The sequence below is a fragment of the Hemitrygon akajei genome, unplaced genomic scaffold (genome assembly GCF_048418815.1).
Source record: "Hemitrygon akajei unplaced genomic scaffold, sHemAka1.3 Scf000072, whole genome shotgun sequence".
NCBI classification, from domain to species: domain Eukaryota; kingdom Metazoa; phylum Chordata; class Chondrichthyes; order Myliobatiformes; family Dasyatidae; genus Hemitrygon; species Hemitrygon akajei.
Genome location: NW_027331958.1, coordinates 4,004,080 through 4,022,280, shown reverse-complemented (window position 1 = coordinate 4,022,280; position 18,201 = coordinate 4,004,080). Strand labels below are relative to the sequence as shown.

Below are 18,201 nucleotides of genomic sequence, written 5' to 3'. Positions count from 1 at the left end.
GTCTGTGGAGGCTCAGTGGCTAAGCACGTTAAAGAACAAGGACGGCAAGGATTACACACTAAGGCAAGCAAAGGGATATGAGGGAAGGGAATTGCAAGCGGCCCTCGAGTAAAGGTGTAGGCATCTGTCCTAAATGTGTCTGTCAAACTGTCCTTGCAGAGAATACCGTCCCACCCATGCGTCAGCCCGGTAAGCCACTTCTGAAACCTCACCAACGGCACCACGCTCTCCCTGTAATGGAGCGCTCGGAGATGTACAGAATACTCCCAGTGCGGCTTGAACAAAATTTCAGATAGCTGCAACATTATTTCTCGATTCTTACATTGAATGTCCCTAGTGGTGAAGGTTATCCTGTCCATCTCCATTTTCATCCAGGGCCTATCACGAACAACAGGGACTCTGTCACCGATCCTTGCCTAACATTGCTGTTCACGGACACCCAACATCCCACCAAGACTTTGCATCAGTCAGCGCACAGAGTGTGGATTTGGGGAATGTTATGTTGCAGCTATATAAGATATTTGGAGGTTGAGATAGGGTGGGTCCATGCAGGCTCTCGCCCTCCCCCTCTTGCTGGTTTAGACTAGAACTAGGTGTCACGGTTTGTGGCTGAATGGTGAAATGTTTAATAGAAACACGAGTCCAAAATCGTCACTCAGGGGGTGGTGCGAGTGTTGATCCAGTTGTCACATTGAAGGGACGTTTGTGTAGGAACATGGGTGAAAGCGGTTTGGGGAACAATGGTTCGTGGGCAGGTGGATGGGGCGAGACAGAAAACCGGGGAGTGTCGAATCGGTAGAACTGTTGCCTCAGTCGGCTCCGGAAGCGAAGTTACACGTCATATTTAAATCAGAGGTTGATAGGCTCCTGATCAGTGAAGGCGTCAAAGGTTAAGAGCAGTAGGCGGGATAATGGGATTCAGAAGGAAATATAAAAATCCATGACGAAATTGTGGAGTGAATTTGATGGGCCGAATGAACAGTCCGCTTCTGTGTTTTATTGACTGAAACACCTCACAAACATCCACTATCCTAATCTCATCAATCACCATTGATGTTTTCTTCTAATTTCTCAGCACACGCCGTGAGCCATCAAAATAAGCCCTGCATGGCACAAAACTATGACTGTTCAACATCTGACCGTATACATTCCAAATGCACAGAAACCCCCGGACAAAATAATCACTTCCAGTAGCTCTCCTACTGCTGAGCTGAGGCTCACTGACCCACAATATGTTATGGTGGAAGTCGGCTTGACCGCGAAGGGCCGTGTGTATTGTGTCAGATTCAATTTTATTTCAGTAATGTATAATCAATAATCTGGATGCTCTTTAGAGTGGAGTTCGGGACGACGCGGCCTGTCGCCTCACTGCAGATCCCAGTGACTCTCACAGAGGAAACATGCACATTGGCTTCACAAATCAGAGTAGAGAGCGCGGGAGTTGGGATGTCTGGGTGAAATTGTATAAGACGCTGGTAAAGGCCCGATATGGAGTGTTGTGTGCTGACGTGGTATGGCAAAGGTCAGCCAGATACTTGCGCCGTGACCACTGGACTGGCAGTGGATGAACTGAATCTGAAATATAGGGTTAATATCAATGTGAGTACTTTCTGCATAATTACACTGTATTCTAAATCATACACTCTGGAAATCAGAGTCACGGGGACCGGCACAGAAACAGGCTTAGACCATTTAGTCCGCACCGATCTATTATTCTGACTAGTCCCAAGGACTTGCACCGTCAATTGCCCCCAGCACACCCTCTCCATCCATGTACTTACCCAAAAGTCTCCTAAGTGCTAAAACCGAACCCGCATCCATCACTTCTGCTGGTAGCTGGTTTCACTCTCTCAGCCCCCTGTGAGTGAAGAGTGCCCCCGTACATTTCAATGCGTTTGGAGTGGTAAAGCTGTCTGTCATGGGATGGAACTGAATGCGGCGATGAGGAGACAACCTGCGATATAAAGTGAGCGCCTGAACAATGACTTGAACCCTGGACCCTCAGATTAAAAGTCTGATGCTCTACCGACCGAGCTACCCAGACTCTGTTATACTGGAACCAATTACACTGGAAACACACACACACACACACACACACACACACACACACACACACACACACACACACACACACACACACACACACACATACACACACACACACACACACACACACTACAACACTGCACCCAACGTTAACACGGGGATCCGGGCCCGTCGTGCAGGAGGAAGAGATGTCTGCGGCAAAGTGAATAAGTCAAAGGGAGTGAGTTCGGGAGATGCGGCAGGCAGGGGCGGAACAGGGAGCGAGAAGGTCTGATGGGCGAGGCTGCATTGACTTTAATGCAATGAGTGACGGACAGGGCAGATGGATTCGGGATCACGGGACCGGGTAAGACTATTGAATGGTTCACTGGGACGATAAGACGGACTCTTGACCTCACAGTCTACCTCGTTATGATCACACACCTTATCGTTTACCTGTTCTGCCCTCTCTCTGTAACTGTTACACCTTATTCTGCATTCTTTTATTGTTTTACCCTGTTCCAGTTCAACGCCTTATTCAATGATCTGATCTTTGTGTGCAGGACGCAAACACGTTTTTGATTTTATTTCTGCATGAGGCAATGGTAAACTATTTCCAATTCCAACTCTCCTTATAACTATTAGCCTCTGATACAGGTAATAATCCGGTGAACCTCCCCTGCGGCCTCTCCAAAGCGTTTTTACCTGTGTCAGGGTAACAAGAAATGATCGCATTACATCATATGCAACCTGACTAACGTTTATGCAGATTTACGATTTTTGACTATTCTACTCAATCCCTCAACACTTAAGGCAACCGGTCACTGATTTCGCCACCCCGTCTATTGTGTTGCCCCTCTCAGAGAGATGTGCTGTAGATTGGGACGACATGGTCCCTCTGTCACTTACTGAGTCCTACCCTTTGACATTTGACTACACAGAGTGCAAAGCCTCACACTTGTCCGGTTAAACATCATCTGACTGTCATAAGGAGGGCGTTGTAAGTGATCCCAAAAGCAATACACAAACACGGAACTGCCAGGAACAGGAGTGGGCGTGAGAAGGAAGCAGCGGAAGGGAGGAAGAAAAGACGCTGGACATGACACCGGCCCCCGACGAGACAAGGACTCCGGGCCTGAGCTAGAACCTGACTAGGATAGGGAACCAGGACATGGAACTGGGGACAGGGAGCCTGGGCTTGGATTCCGAGCCAGAGACTGGACCAGGACCCAGAACCTGGGTCTTGACTCAGGATCGGATTCCAGATCCCGGCGAGGACAAGACGAGGCTACAGGACGAGGAGAGGCACAGGACTGGACATGAGACTCCTGGACGGGACAAGGGAACCCCAGCACCGGGCTGGGCAAAGTACTCCTGTGCTGAGCGAGGTAGATGGGCATGACGAAAACACAGAGCCTTGGTCGAGGGAGAGACAATAGGACTGGACGTGAAACTCCAGGACGGGTCAAGGGAACCCCAGCTCAGGACGGGGGAATCCCAGCACCGGGTTGGGCAAGATACTCCTGTGCTGGGCGAGGTAGATGGGCATGACGAGAACACAGAGCCTTGGTCGAGGGAGAGACAATAGGACTGGACGTGAAACTCCAGGACGGGTCAAGGGAACCCCAGCTCAGGACGAGGGAATCCCAGCACCGGGCTGGGCAAGGTAATCATGTGCTGGGCGAGGCACATGGACATGACGTGAACCCAGAGCCTTGGTCGAGGGAGAGACAATAGGACTGGACGTGAGACTCCTGGTCAAGGGAACCCCAGCACAGGCCGAGGGAATAAGGTAATCCTGTGCTGGGCGAGGCACATGGGCATGACGAGAACACAGAGCCTTGGTCGGGGGAGAAACAGGAACATAGAATACCGAGCCGGAACCCGTCCTTGAGGGCGTAGGGCCGGGACTCATTACTCAGAACGCTGAACACGACGAGACAGTTCCCAATGCTAGGCAGCGGCAAAAGGCCGGACCTACCTAGCAAAGGCGTGGATACAGACAGACAGTTCCAAACAGGGCGAGGCTCCAGGCAGAGACAAGGCGAGACAACGTTCCAGGCAGAGACAAGTCGAGGTAAGGCTCCAGGCAGAGGCAACGCGAGGCAACGTTCCAGGCGAGGCAAGGCGAGGCAAAGCTCCAGGCGAGGCAAGGCGAGGCAAAGCTCCAGGCGAGGCAAGGCGAGGCAAAGCTCCAGGCAGAGGCAAGGCGAGGCAAAGCTCCAGGCGAGGCAAGGCGAGGCAAAGCTCCAGGCAGAGGCAAGGCGAGGCAAAGCTCCAGGCAGAGGCATGGCGAGGCAACGTTCCAGGCAGAGACAAGTCGAGGTAAGGCTCCAGGCGAGGCGAGGCAAGGCAAGGCAAGGCAAGGCAAGGCAAGGCTCGGCTAGGCTAGTCTCCAGGAGAAAGGTGAAGGGAAGGGATACAGACAGGGGGTTTGGACAGGAAGAATCCAGCATCCAGAGGCTGATTCCTGAAGCTATTTATGAGGCCAGCCCAAACAAGAATCAGGTGCCTCAACAGAAACTGTGGAAACCCGGAAAACCTGGAATAAGGAACAAGGACTGGACCGTGAACCGGAATGTGGATGTCACGGTCCGGACCATGACACTGACATTCATCTGCCTCCGTCTGCTGCGACTGTTGACAGCTTCCTTCTCTATACACGACTCCGGTGTTTTTATTCCGTCACCTGTCAGCTTATTGATCAACCCGTCTACATTTCACTCCAAGTCATGTACCGTATAACAGGTACCGGAACAGGCAGATGGGAAGATAACACGATTCAGAGGGGATGATGCGATCTATGAGAGTAATGTTTACAACAGCTCATTCTGTTCAAAAAAAATATCGCATGAACTTCATTCGTTTGAAATGTTGATCTGCGATGAAGATCAGTACCGACTGAAGTATATGGACACTGCATAAGCCGACGTCGTTATTCAGTTTGTTAACCTGCGCTGAATGGTCGTGATATATTAACCCAGGCAACCTGTTCTATTCTTTCCCTTCAATTCTGACCCGGCCCAAGAATGCCCTCATTACAAGTGTCTATACCAAATTTTGAACCACAGGTCTATTTAGAATGTATAAGTAGCCGATCTGACATTTATAAATGGGTGATTAATCCTTAATTAATATTTCAGAGACTTAAAATCCTTTTCAATAGAAAAGCCTGAATGTACAAAAATTTGTAGCACCTGTAATAAGGTATAAAAAATTTAAATATTTTCATCTTTGCGCATTGTGGGTCACTTCAGGAAAAGTCATCAAATTTCGGCTCAAAATGGCATTTAGGGTGTTTTTATTGCTGTCGAAAGTCAAAACGGGTCACATTTGACCCGAACAGTACGTATGGGTTAAACTGGTTCTCCGGTCAAAGGGCACAACTCCACGCCACCCATTCCAAACAACTATCGAGGTCCCGGGGACAGATACCTGTCTCGGAAAGGTTGAGAACGATATTGACCAAACTCAGGCGGCTGGAAACGGCTCCAGAGGCCCCTCGGACGAAATGTGTTGAGCGGCCACTCATTCTGTGCTGAACCGCCGATTGGTTCTCCGACCATTCGCAGCCGTGTGGCCTGAGGAAAACCTCGGCGTTTGGAATTGCAATGCTAACTTATTCCCTGCGTCTCTCTGTTCCTTGTCGAAACTCAGCAGCTGCATTCATCGCCTCACAATCCCTAAGAACATCTCCAGCTTGCACAGGATTGTGGCAGATGCTTGTCTTGGTATAAACGACTTTCCACAGACAGTTATCATCGTCCAACCATCAGGCTCCTGATCCACCGTGGATAACTTCACTCACTTCAGCTCTGAACTGACTCCTCCACCCAGAGACATACTTTCAATGACTCTAACATCATTTTCTTAGTTTTATTTATTTACATTTTTATTATTATTTGTGCGATCTGTCTTTTTAGCACAGACCCGCAAACAATAGAAAACGATGCTGGAGAGGTAGTAATGCGGACAAGTAAATAGCGGACGAACTGAGTAAGTATTGTGCATCAGTCTTCACGGTGGAAGACCCTAGCAGTATGGTGGAAGTTGCAGGTGTCAGGGGGCACGAAGTGTGTGAAGTTACCTTAACCAGAGAGAAGGGTCTTGGGAAACTGAACGATCTGAAGGTCGATAAGTCAGCTGGACCAGATGGTGTACACTGCACGGTTCTGAAACACATGGCTGAAGAGACTGGTGAGGGATTGGCAATGGTCCTTCAAGAACCACGAGATTTCGGAATGGTTCTGTAAAACTGGAAATGTGAAAATGTCACTCGAATCCTCAAGAGAGGCAGAAGAAAGGAAACTCTGGGGCTGTTAGCCTGACTTCTGTTGTTGGGAAGATGTTGGAAGTCAATTATTCAGGATGATGTCTCGGGATACTTGGAGTCACATAATAAAATAGGCCGTGGTCATCATGGTTTCCTCAAGGGAAAATCTTGCCTGATAAATCTGCCGGAATTCTTCAAAGAATTAACAAGCAGCATGGACAAGGGAGGAGCAGCTGATGTTGTGTACTTGGATTACTGATAATACAGGGAAATGGTAAAATGCTCTGCGGAACAAGTTGATGAGAATGAAGTGGAAATAAAACGGGACGAGTGTGGGAGTAACGTAAATGGGCGGATAATCACCGGAGCTGAATCGGTGGACACAGGGTCTGTATCTGTGCTGTAATCTCCATGAATCTATGATCAAATCAATAGGACCTGATCAAACAATATCATACATTAAGTCCGATCACTGAGTTGGCATAACTCATCGTAGAGTACTGCAAAACTAACAAGAGTTCGGCAATAGGGGCGAACCGAATTTGACGCTCTAGTCCTCTAGGAATATCACTTCCAGTTGTCGTTCACTAGTGTGATCACTGTAGCCCCGTCTTTCAGAATATCCATTCCAAATTTAGGCTTCATAGAATCAAGAGTCGCTTCTCTCACAATCCACTTTCTCTGCTTTCAAACCATACCTAATCTCTATTAAATGCCATAACATTGGCCTGGAATATCTCACTTGTAACAAATACCAAACATCTTTGTTTATACCACGGCTTGGTCTCTCTGTCCTTTTCTTTTTGACGCACCTCGACAATTTCTGGACGGGCCACAAATGGTCCCATTGTTGAATTACAATTCTGCCTACCGAGTTATGCTTCATTGTTAACGGCCGCATGTTTGCTGGTGTCTGATTTGCATCGGTGAAATAATTAAATTTCAACACAATGAAGATGCCACGCTGCTGTCGTCATCTTTGTTTCTCAATGCTAAATTTATCGGTATTGAACGATGTTGCAATTAAAGATTCCCGGAGGAGATCTCAGGGTTTATAATTGTGATGATCCAGGAAAGAATGCGGATCCGGATCTTCAATCAGAAAGGCCGCCAACAGCGTGCGGGCCGAAAATGTTGGAAACATTTAACAGCGTCCGAAGGATCTACTATTTGATCATTGCCACCATTGGCTTGCCCGGTAAGCGACTGGAAATGATGCGTTGTCAGCCAGTAATTTGCTCCGTTTTGTACCAGGAATTATTGCCTGTTGATCCAGCGGTTAATCCCATGTCCCATCATAGTATCAGCGGCATTATTCTGTTCAGATATTCCGAACAGCATTTGCTGTTTATTGCATTCTTTCAACTGAGACTAAACTTGAATTCTGTTGTTTAATGTGACAAACTCCACGCTCAATATCTAATTCAATGTCGAGCGGCACAGATGATACCTGAAGACCGTAAAACATCGATTCGAAAAGGCGCCTCTCAGTCCATTGAATTTGCATCTTTGCGTCCCATCGTAGGATCAGCAACAGTGTTTTGTTAAGATATTGTGAATAATATTTACTGTTCATTCCTTTCTTTCAACTGAGATTAACTTTGAAATTATAATTGTAAAAATGGCAATTTTAGAGTTCTCGATCGGACTCACGGTCGGGTAGCAGACATGTTGTTGCCTGTATCAGGACCGTCTGTCGGTGCCGGTCATCCATCTCTGAAGCGGTCTCCATTCCTATATCCTGCTTACACAGTAACATAATTGCTCCAGTGAAAACGGTGTTTTTATGGTGACAGGAATTACAGCCCGGTTATGTGTAAGCAGGGCTTGAGAAACAGAACTCAGTCTTGTGTAAAGAGGCAGAGCAGATAACCAGTTGATTGAAAGAAGGCGGTAGCGTGGGTCTGGTGAGTAGGATCTCACTGACGAAGTCATCCGGGGCTCCGAACAGTCGGCAAAGTTTATTAAAATATCCATTCTCTTTTATTCTCCACAGTGAACTTGGTGGCGATCGCGATCCTGTCCCGGGGAAAGTGCGGCCTCTCCAGCTGCACCACTTGCTACCTGGTTGTCATGGCGGCGGCGGACATGCTGGCTGTCGTCACCGCCGTCATACTGATGCGGATCAGCTGTTACCTGCCCGGATCATTCCTGGACAGGTATCCCACCTGCAACATTAACTTCTTCCTGATGTGCGCGGCCAGGGACTGTTCCGTCTGGTTCACCGTCGCTTTCAGCTTCGACCGCTTTGTCCTCATTTGTTGCCAGAAGCTGAAAACAAAATACTGCACCTTGAAAACTGCGTCTGCTGTTCTGGCGATAACCGGCGTCCTGCTGTGTCTGAAAAACGTCCCTTTCTATTTCTTTTCCGAACCCAGATTTATCATCGGTAAAGTACCGTGGTTCTGTAAACGGAAGCGGGTTTATTACACCGACCCGCTGTGGGTGGGGTTCAGGATGTTTGATAAGGTTGTGACCCCCCTGCTGCCTTTCGCTTTTATTTTGCTGTTCAATGTTCTGACGGTCAGACACATTTTACTGGCCAGTCGTGTGCGGAAAGCCCTGAGGGGTCAGAGCAAAGGACAGAATCAAAGTGACCCGGAGATGGAGAGCAGGAGGAGGTCGATGATCTTACTGTTTACTATATCTGGCAGCTTTATCCTTCTGTGGTTAACAACTGTCCTTGACTTCTTATATTACAACATCGCCGGAACAACTCCCAGCCAGTACAACAATTCCGAATTTATCTTTGCAAATGTCGGATATATGCTACAGAACTTCAGTGTGTGCACCAACACTTTCATTTATGGGGTGACTCAATCGAAGTTCAGGCAGGAGTTTGTCAACGCCGTGAAGTATCCGGTTAACTCCATCCTCCGAATTATTAAGAAATAAAATCTCGTAGTGCTGTCCGTACTGGCGCAGCGGGGAGACGGTTATTGAATTAACCGAAAAAAATTAATGCACCAAAAATTTTCTGGTCATAAACTCGAACGAGAAATCTCCTGCTCCGTTATTAACATAATTGTGACTGTCAGATGAAAAAAAATCCTCAGAGTAAGAAAAGATAAATCTTAAGATATCATCATCCGGAATGTGGATATAGATGAAAATAACAACGGGCCCATCACGGATCCCTGCGCTACAGCACTGGTCTCAGGCTTCCCAGAAGAAAAGCAACCATCCACTACCACACTCGGGCATTTCCCCTAAAGCTGATGTCGAATCCAATTCCCTCCCTCATCAGAGCGATTCGCAGATATGTCTACTAATTTTACTTTGTTTTCTAGTGAATCCGTGATCCTAACCCAAAGGAAGTGTGTCCCCTCCCCACCCACCTGCATCCGTCACTACTTGGTGGCCATGGCAACTGCAGATCTATTGATCATTATCACTGAGATGATCCCGGGCAATTCATCATATTGTCAAAATGTAGTTTTCGGCTGGAAAATGCCCGGCGAACCTTATGAAAAGGGCACTTTCACGTTCCCCCCCCCCCACCCCCGGCAACATTCCCGCCGCCTTAACAAGGACAGAGCTCCTCTTCTCCACCCCTCCCACTCCATGAGCCCCCGCATCCAGCACACCGTACACCGTAACTTTCACTCTCATCTTCCCTCCGCATCCCCATACACGCCGCGTTCCGCCGGGATCACTCCCTCCGTGATTCCCTTGTCCATCCGTCCCTCCCCACGAATCTCCATCCTGGCTCTTAACCCTGCAAGCGCCAGAAGCGCTACACCCGTCCATTCACCCCACCCTCATAGTTATTCCATAAGACCATGTGACCATGAGAGATAGGAGGAGCCTAATTCCATTCGGCCCATCGAGTCTGTTCCATCATTTGTTCAAGGTAAGTCCAGTTCCTCTCCTAACCCCCATTCTCCTAAATTTTCCCGGAATCTAACACGCCCTGATTAATGAAAATCTATCAGCCTGCGTATTGAATGCACCCAATGACTTGTCTTCCACAGCCGCACGTGGTAACGAATTCCACAGATTGATCAGCCTCTGGCTGAAGAAATTCCTCTTCATCTCCGTTCTAAATGGACATCCCTCTATACTGAGGTTGTTCCCTCCGCTCCGAGACCCTACCCCCTCCCCACCACCACTATAGGAAACTCTCTCCATACCCTCTCCATCCTGGCCTTTTACCATTCGATCGGTTTCAATGAGATTCCATCCGTTTAAATTTCAGCGCTACAGGCTCAGGTCCGTCTAACGCTCCCCATATGACAACGCTTTCATTCCTAGGGTCATTCTGGACTTTCTGAACACTACCTGCCTCTCACCTTTCCTCATATCGTATAGAAACTTTACAAGAAAACCATCAATGCCATCAATCAAATCATTGACATATAATCAAATACGAATCGGTCCCAACACGGACCCCTGTGGAAACACACTGGTCACCAGCAGCCAATCAGAAAACGCTCCTTTCATTCCTAGTCTTTGCCTCCAGCCAATCAGCCACTGCTTTGTATATACTAGAATCTTTCCTGTAATACCATCGGCTCGTAGCTCGTTAAGCAACCTCATGTGTTGCACCTTGTCAAATACTTCTGATCTTAACTACACATCAATTTAAAAAAAAACATTCCGATACTGATCCCGTGATCCCCTTTAAAGTTTCCCCTTCTCACCCTAAATGCATCCACTCCAGCACTTGACATGTGTACCCTGGGGGAAATATTCCGACTGTCTGTCCTAAATGTGTCTGACAAACTGTCCTTGCAGAGAACACCGTCTCAGCCATGCGTCAGCCCGGTAAGCCACTTCTGAAACATCACCAACGGCACTACGCTCTCCTTGTAATGGAGCGCTCGGAGCTGTACACAACACTCCCAGTGCGGCCCGGACAAAATTTCAGAGAGCTGCAACATTACTTCTCGATTCTTACATTGAATGTCCCTAGCGGTGAAGGTTATCCTACCCATCTCCATTTTCATCCAAGTCATTTATAATCTATCAAAACAACAGAGGCTCTGTCACCGATCCTTGCCAAACATTGCTGGTCACGTACACCCAAACACAAGAACATCCCACAAAGACTTTACAAGTGTCTGGGACACTGACCCTCATCGGTCAGCGCACAGAGTGTGGATTTGAGAAGTGATGTTACAGCTATATAAAATATTTGGAGGTTGAGATAGGGTGGGTCCATGCAGGCTCTCCCCCTTCCCCTCTTGCTGGTGTAGACAAGATCTAGGTGTCACGGGTTGCGGGTGAACGGTGAAATGTTTAATAGAATACGAGCCCAGATTCGTCTCTCAGGGTGTGGTGCGAGTGTTGATCAAGTTGTCACATTGAAGGGACTTTTGTGTAGGTACATGGGTGAGAGCGGTTTGGGGAACAATGGTTCGTGGGCAGATGGATGGGGCGAGACAGAAAACCAGAGAGTGTCGAATCGGTAGAACTGTTGCCTTAGTCGGCTACGGAAGCGAAGTTACACGTCATATTTAAAGCAGAGGTTGATAGGCTCCTGATTAGTGAAGGTGCCAAAGGTTAAGGGCAGTGGGAGGGATAATGGGATTCAGAAAGAAAATGATGAAAGCATCCATGATGAAATTGCGGAGCGGATTCGATGGGGTGAATAGACAGTTCGGCCTCTGTGTTTTATTGTCTGAAACACCTCTCAAAAATCCACTATCCTAACCTCATTAATCACCTTCGATATTTTTTTAATTTCTCAGCACACGCCGTCAGCCAAGCAAAATAAGCCCTGCAGGACACGAAACAATAATGACTGTTCAACAGCTGACCGTATACATTCCAAATGCACAGAAACCCCCAGCCAAAACAATCACTTCCAGCAGCTCTCCTACTGCTGAGCTGAGGCTCACTGACCCACAATATGTTATGTTGGAAGTCGGCTTGACCACGAAGGGCCGTGTGTCTTGTGTCAAATTCAATTTTATTTCAGTAACGTATAATCAATAATCTGGGATGCTCTTTAGAGTGGAGTTCGGGACGACGCGGCCTGTCGGCTCACTGCAGATCCCAGTGACTCTCACAGTGGAAACATGCACATTGGCTTCACAAATCAGAGTAGAGAGCGCGGGAGTTGGGATGTTAGTGTGAAATTGTATATTACGCTGGTAAAGGCCCGATATGGAGTGTTGTGTGCTGACGTGGTATGGCAAAGGTCAGCCAGATACATGCGCCGTGTCCTCTGGACTGGCAATGGATGAACTGAATCAGAAATATAGGGTTAATATCAATGTGAGTACTTTCTGCATAATTGCATTGCATTCTAAATCACCCACTCTGGAAATCAGAGTCACGGGGACCGGCACAGAAACAGGCTTAGACCATTTAGTCCGTACCGATCTATTATTCAGACTAGTCCCAAGGGCCTGCACCTGGTCAATTACCCCCAGTACACCCGCTCCAGCCATGTACTTACCCAAACGTCTCCTAAGTGCTAAAACCGAACCCGCATCCATCACTTCCGCTGGAAGCTGGTTTCACTCTCCCAGCCCCCTGTGAGTGAAGAGTTCCCCCGAACATTTCATGCGTTTGGAGTGGAAAAGCTGTCTGTCAGGGGACGGAACTGAATGCGGCGATGAGGAGACAACCTGCGATATAAAGTGAGCGCCTGAACGGGGACTTGAACCCTGGACCCTCAGATTAAAAGTCTGATGCTCTACCGACTGAGCTACCCAGGCTCTGTTATACTGGAACCAATTACACTGGAAACACACACGCACACGCACACACACACACACACACACACACACACACACACACACACACACACACACACACACACACACACACACACACACACACACTACAACACGCTTACAATCACTACACCCCACGTTCAGACAGGAATCTGTCTCGAATGTTTCTCCATTTCAATTTACTTTCTCCGATTCATTTCCAAAGTTTTTAGACTCCATGAGTTTCATCGCAAAGATCAAGAGAATTATCGTTCGCTGAAACATGCCAAGCATCACACTGGTCTGTCAGGGTCTGGGATCCGGGCCCGTTGTGCAGGAAGAAGAGATGGCTGCGGTAAATTGAATGTCAAAGGGAGTGATTTCGGGAGATGCGACAGGCAGGGACGGAACAGGGAGCGAGAAGGTCTGATGGACGAAGCTGTATTTATATAACTATATAACCATATAACAATTACAGCACGGAAGCAGGCCATCTCGGCCCTTCTAGTCCGTGCCGATGCTCACACTCACCTCGTCCCAGTGGTCCGCACTCTGCCCATAACCCTCCATTCCTTTCCTGTCCTTATACCTATCAAATTTTACTTGTAATGACAATATCGAACCTGCCTCTACCACTTCTACTGGAAGCTCATTCCACACAGCCACCACTCTCTGAGTAAAGAAAGACCAATTTTATCCCTCACTATCCTTTTGCTATTAATATAACTGTAGAAACCCATCGGATTTATTTTCACTTTACTTGCCAAAGCAACCTCGTATCTTCTTTTAGCTTTTCTAATTTCTTTCTTAAGATTCTTTTTACATTCTTTATATTCCTCGAGCACCTCGTTCACTTCATGCTGCCTATATTTATTGTAGATCTTTCTCTTTTTCCGAACGAAGTTTCCAGTATCCCTTGAAAACCATGGCGCTCTCAAACTTTTGACCTGTCCTTTCAACCTAACAGGAACATAAAGATTCTGTACCCTCAAAATTTCACCTTTAAATGACCTCTATTTCTCTATTACATCTTTCGCATAAAACAAATTGTCCCAATCCATTCCTTCTAAGTCCTTCGCATCTCCTCAAAGTTAGCCTTTCTCCAATCAAAAATCTCAACCCTGGGTCCAGTCCTATCCTTCTCCATAGTTATTTTAATGCAATGAGCGACGGACAGGGCAGACGGATTCGGGAACACGGGACCGGGTAAAACTATTGAATGGTTCACTGGGACGATAAGACGGACTCCTGACGTCACAATCTACCTCGTTGTGATCACTCCCCTTATCGTTTACCTGTTCTGCGCTCTCTCTGTCACTGTTACACCTTATTCTGCATTATTTTACTGTTTTACCCTGTTCCAGTTCAATGCATTGTTCAGTGATCTGACCTTTGTGTACAGGATGCAGAACACGTTTTTGATTGTATTTCTGCATGAGACAATGATAAACTAATTCCAACTCCAACTCTCCTTATAACTAATAACCTCTGATACAGGTCATAACCCGGTTAACCTCCTCTCCAGCCTCTCCAAAGCGGTTTTACTGTATCCGGGTAACGAGAAATGATCACAACATGTCATATGCAGCCTGACTAAAGTTTATGCAAGTTTATGATTTTTGACTATTCTACTCAGTCCCTCAGCACTTAAGACAACCGGTCACTGTATTTACCACCCTGTCTATTGCGTTGCCCCTCTCAGAGAGATGTGCCGTAGATTACGACGACATGGTCCCTCTGTCATTTACTGAGTTCTACCCTCTGACATCCGACTACACAGAGTGCAAAGCCTCACACTTGTCCGGTTAAACATCATCTGACATCCCTCTGCCTCCGTCTGCTGCGACTGTTGACAGCTTCCTTCTCTATACACGACTCCAGTGTTTTTATTCCGTCACCTGTCAGCTTATTGATCAACCCGTGTACATTTCACTCCAAGTCATGTACCGTATCACAGGTACCGGAGCAGGCAGATGGGAGGATAACGCGATTCAGGGAGGATGATGGGGCCTCTGAGAATGATGTTTACAACAGTTCATTCCGTTCCATATATCGCATGAACTTCATTCGTTTAAAACGATGATTTGCGATGAAGATCAGTACCGGCTGAGATATATGGACACTGCGTTAGCCGAATGGTGGAGATTAAACTAGTTCTCCGCTCAAAGGGACAAATCCTCGGCACGCATTTCAAACTTACAAACAACTTTCGAATTCACGTGGACAGATACCTGTCTCGGAAAGGTTGAGAACGATATTGACCAAACTCAGGCGCTGGAAACGGCTCCAGAGGCCTCTCGGACGAAATGTGTTGAACGGCCACTCATTCTGTCCTGAACCGCCATTTGGTTCTACGACCATTCGCAGCTGTGTGGCCTGAGGAAAACCTTGGCGTTTGGAATTGCAATGCTAACTTATTCTCTGAGTCTCTCTGTTCCTCTTGGAAACTCAACGGCTGCATTTATTGAACTACAATCCCTAAGAACGTCTCCATCTTGCAAAGTATTGTGGCAGATACTCAACCAGGCATAAACGACTTTCCACAAACATTCCTTTCCGTCCAACCATCCGGCTCCTGATCCACCGTGGGTAACTTCACTCACCTCAACAGCAGTAGATGTAGGTTATATGAATTTCAGCAAGTCATTTAACAAGGTACCCCATGCAAGGGTTATTGAGAAAGTAAGGAGGCATGGGATCCAAGGGGACATTGCTTTGTGGATCCAAAACTGGCTTGCCAACAGAAGGCAAAGAGTAGTTGTAGATGGGTCATATTCTGCATGGAGGTCGGTGATCAGTGGAGTGCTTCAGGGATCTGTTCTGGGATCCCTAATCTTTCTGATTTTTATAAATGACCTGGATGAGGAAGTGGAGGGATGGGTTAGTAAATTTGTGGATGACACAAAGGTCGGGGGTGTTGTGGATAGTGTGGAGGGTTGTCAGAGGTTACAGCGGGATATTGCTAGGATGCAAAACTGGGCTGAGAAGTGGCAGATGGAGTTCAATCCAAATAAGTGTGAGGTGGTTCATTTCGGTAGGTCAAATATGATGGCAGAATGTAGCATCAAGGGGAAGACTCTTGGCAGTGTGGAAGATCAGCGGGATCTTGGGGAAACTCAAAGCTGTTGCTCAGGTTGGCTCTGCGGTTAAGAAGGCATGTAATCATTGGCCTTCATTATAGGAGCTGAGAGGTAATGTTGCAGTTATATAGGACCCTTCTCAGACCCCACTTGCAATACTGTGCTCAGTTCTGGTCGCCTCACTACAGGAAGGATGTGGAAACCATAGAAAGGGTGCACAGGAGAATTACAAGGATGTTGCTTGGATTAGGGAGCATATCTTATAGGTTGAGTGAACTTGGCCTTTTCTCCTTGGAGAGCCGGAGGATGAGAGGTGACCTGAAAGACGTGTAAAAGATGATCAGAGGATTTTTTCCTAGTGCTGAAATGGCTAGCACGAGAAGGTACTGTTTTAACGTGCTTGGAAGTAGGTACAGAGAAGATATCAGGGGTAGTTTTTTTTTTAATGCAGAGACTGGTGAATGCGTGGAATGAGCAGCCAGCGACGGTGGTGAAGGCAGCTACGATAAAGTCTTTTAAGAGACTCCTGGATAGGTACATGCAGCTTAGGAAAATAGAGGTCTATGGGTAATCCTAGTAAATTCTAAGGTAAGGACATGTTCGAACCATCTTTGTAGAATGAAGAGCCTGTTTCGTGCTGTAGGTTTTCTATTCTTCTACAGAAAGACAGATTTGGAGAATGGGTAAAGAAATGGCAGCTGCAATACAGTGTTGGGAGGTGAATGGTCGTAACCTTTAGTAGAAGAAATGAAAAGAGTGACTATTTTATAAATAGAGGAAAATACAAATTAAATCTGTGGTGCAACAGGACTTGCGAGTCCTTGTGCAGGTCCGCTAAAGTTCAACTTGCAGATTGAGTATGTGGTGTGGAAGGTAAATGCAATGTAGCATTCATTACAAGAGAACTAGGATATAAAAGCCAGGATGTAATGTTGAAACTTTATAAAGCACAGGTGAATCCACACTTGGAGAAAAGTGAATCCAGGATTGAATGGCTTGTCATATGAAAAGCGTTTAATGCCTCTGGGACTGTTCTCGATGGAATTCAGAAGAACAAATGGCGACCGTTTTGAAACCTATCCAATGCTGAAAGGCTTTGGTGGAGTGGATGTGGTGAGGCTGTTTCCTGTGGTGAGAGAGTCTAAGACTAGATTAGGTCCGAGAAGAAAATTGGATCAGCCATGATAAAATGGCAGAGCGGACTCGATGGGTCAAATCGACTAATTCTGCTCCTATATCGTTTGGTCTTATGGTCTAATATTCTCATCGCTGGAAGAATGCCGATCCAAATTTTCACTCATTAATATGTCATATTTTCCATTCTTTTGAGTTTCGCAATTAATGAAGACAGATGAAAATCCCCACAGGGAACTGGCTCGGCTGCTGTTTTTTTTTTAAAACAAGCATTTCTAAAATGTCTTTTCTTAATTGTTGAAGCTTTCATGTCCCCACGGAGATCTCAATGGCTATAAAAACTTTGAGATTGTAGAGCCTCGAAGTTTCATTCGGAAAGGGTTACCTGCAGTGTCGGGTGAACACCGTATCACACAGTGAATGCTGTACATCTATCACAGTGTTGAGAAAATAGTCTATGTTATCATCGCCGTCATCGGTGTTCCTGGTAAGTGAACGCAACCATTCAAATTGTGTTGCTCCGGGTGTGGTTTTATGACAGCTAATGTGGAAACAGATTTTTTAAAGATATACTTGAAATATTGTGCTCAGTTCCGGTCGCCTTGTTACAGAAAGAACGTGAAAGCTTTAGAGGGTGCAGATATGATTTCCCAGGATTCTGCTTGGAATGGAGAGAATCTCTCATGAGGATAGGTTGTGTGAGCGCGGGCTTTTCTCTTTGGAGAGAGAGGATGGTGAGAGGAGACTTGACAGAGGTGTACAGGATGGGAAAAGGCAGAGATCAAGGGGATATTCAGAGACTTTTTCCCAAGGCGATATGGATAATACGAGGGGGCATAATTATAAAGTGATTGAACGAAAATGCAGGGGATGTCAGAGGTAATTTTGATTTTTCACGTGGAGACCAATGAGTGTGTGGAACGGTCTGCCAGGGATGATGTTAAAGGCAGGTACATTAGGAGCTAGGCACATACATGAACAGAAAAAAAATATGGTGTTCATTGTGGGAGGGAAGGGTTAGATT

General features: G+C 46.8%; 2 non-coding genes across 2 annotated transcripts; both read right to left on the bottom strand.

Annotated features, from left to right (window-relative positions):
* Nucleotides 1-1,971: 1,971 nt before the first annotated feature.
* trnak-uuu (transfer RNA lysine (anticodon UUU)) lies at nucleotides 1,972-2,044 on the bottom strand. The gene has a single exon. It is a non-coding gene; the product is annotated as a tRNA-Lys (tRNA).
* Nucleotides 2,045-12,893: 10,849 nt separating this feature from the next.
* trnak-uuu (transfer RNA lysine (anticodon UUU)) lies at nucleotides 12,894-12,966 on the bottom strand. Its single transcript has one exon. It is a non-coding gene; the product is annotated as a tRNA-Lys (tRNA).
* Between the last annotated feature and the right edge of the window lie 5,235 nt (nucleotides 12,967-18,201).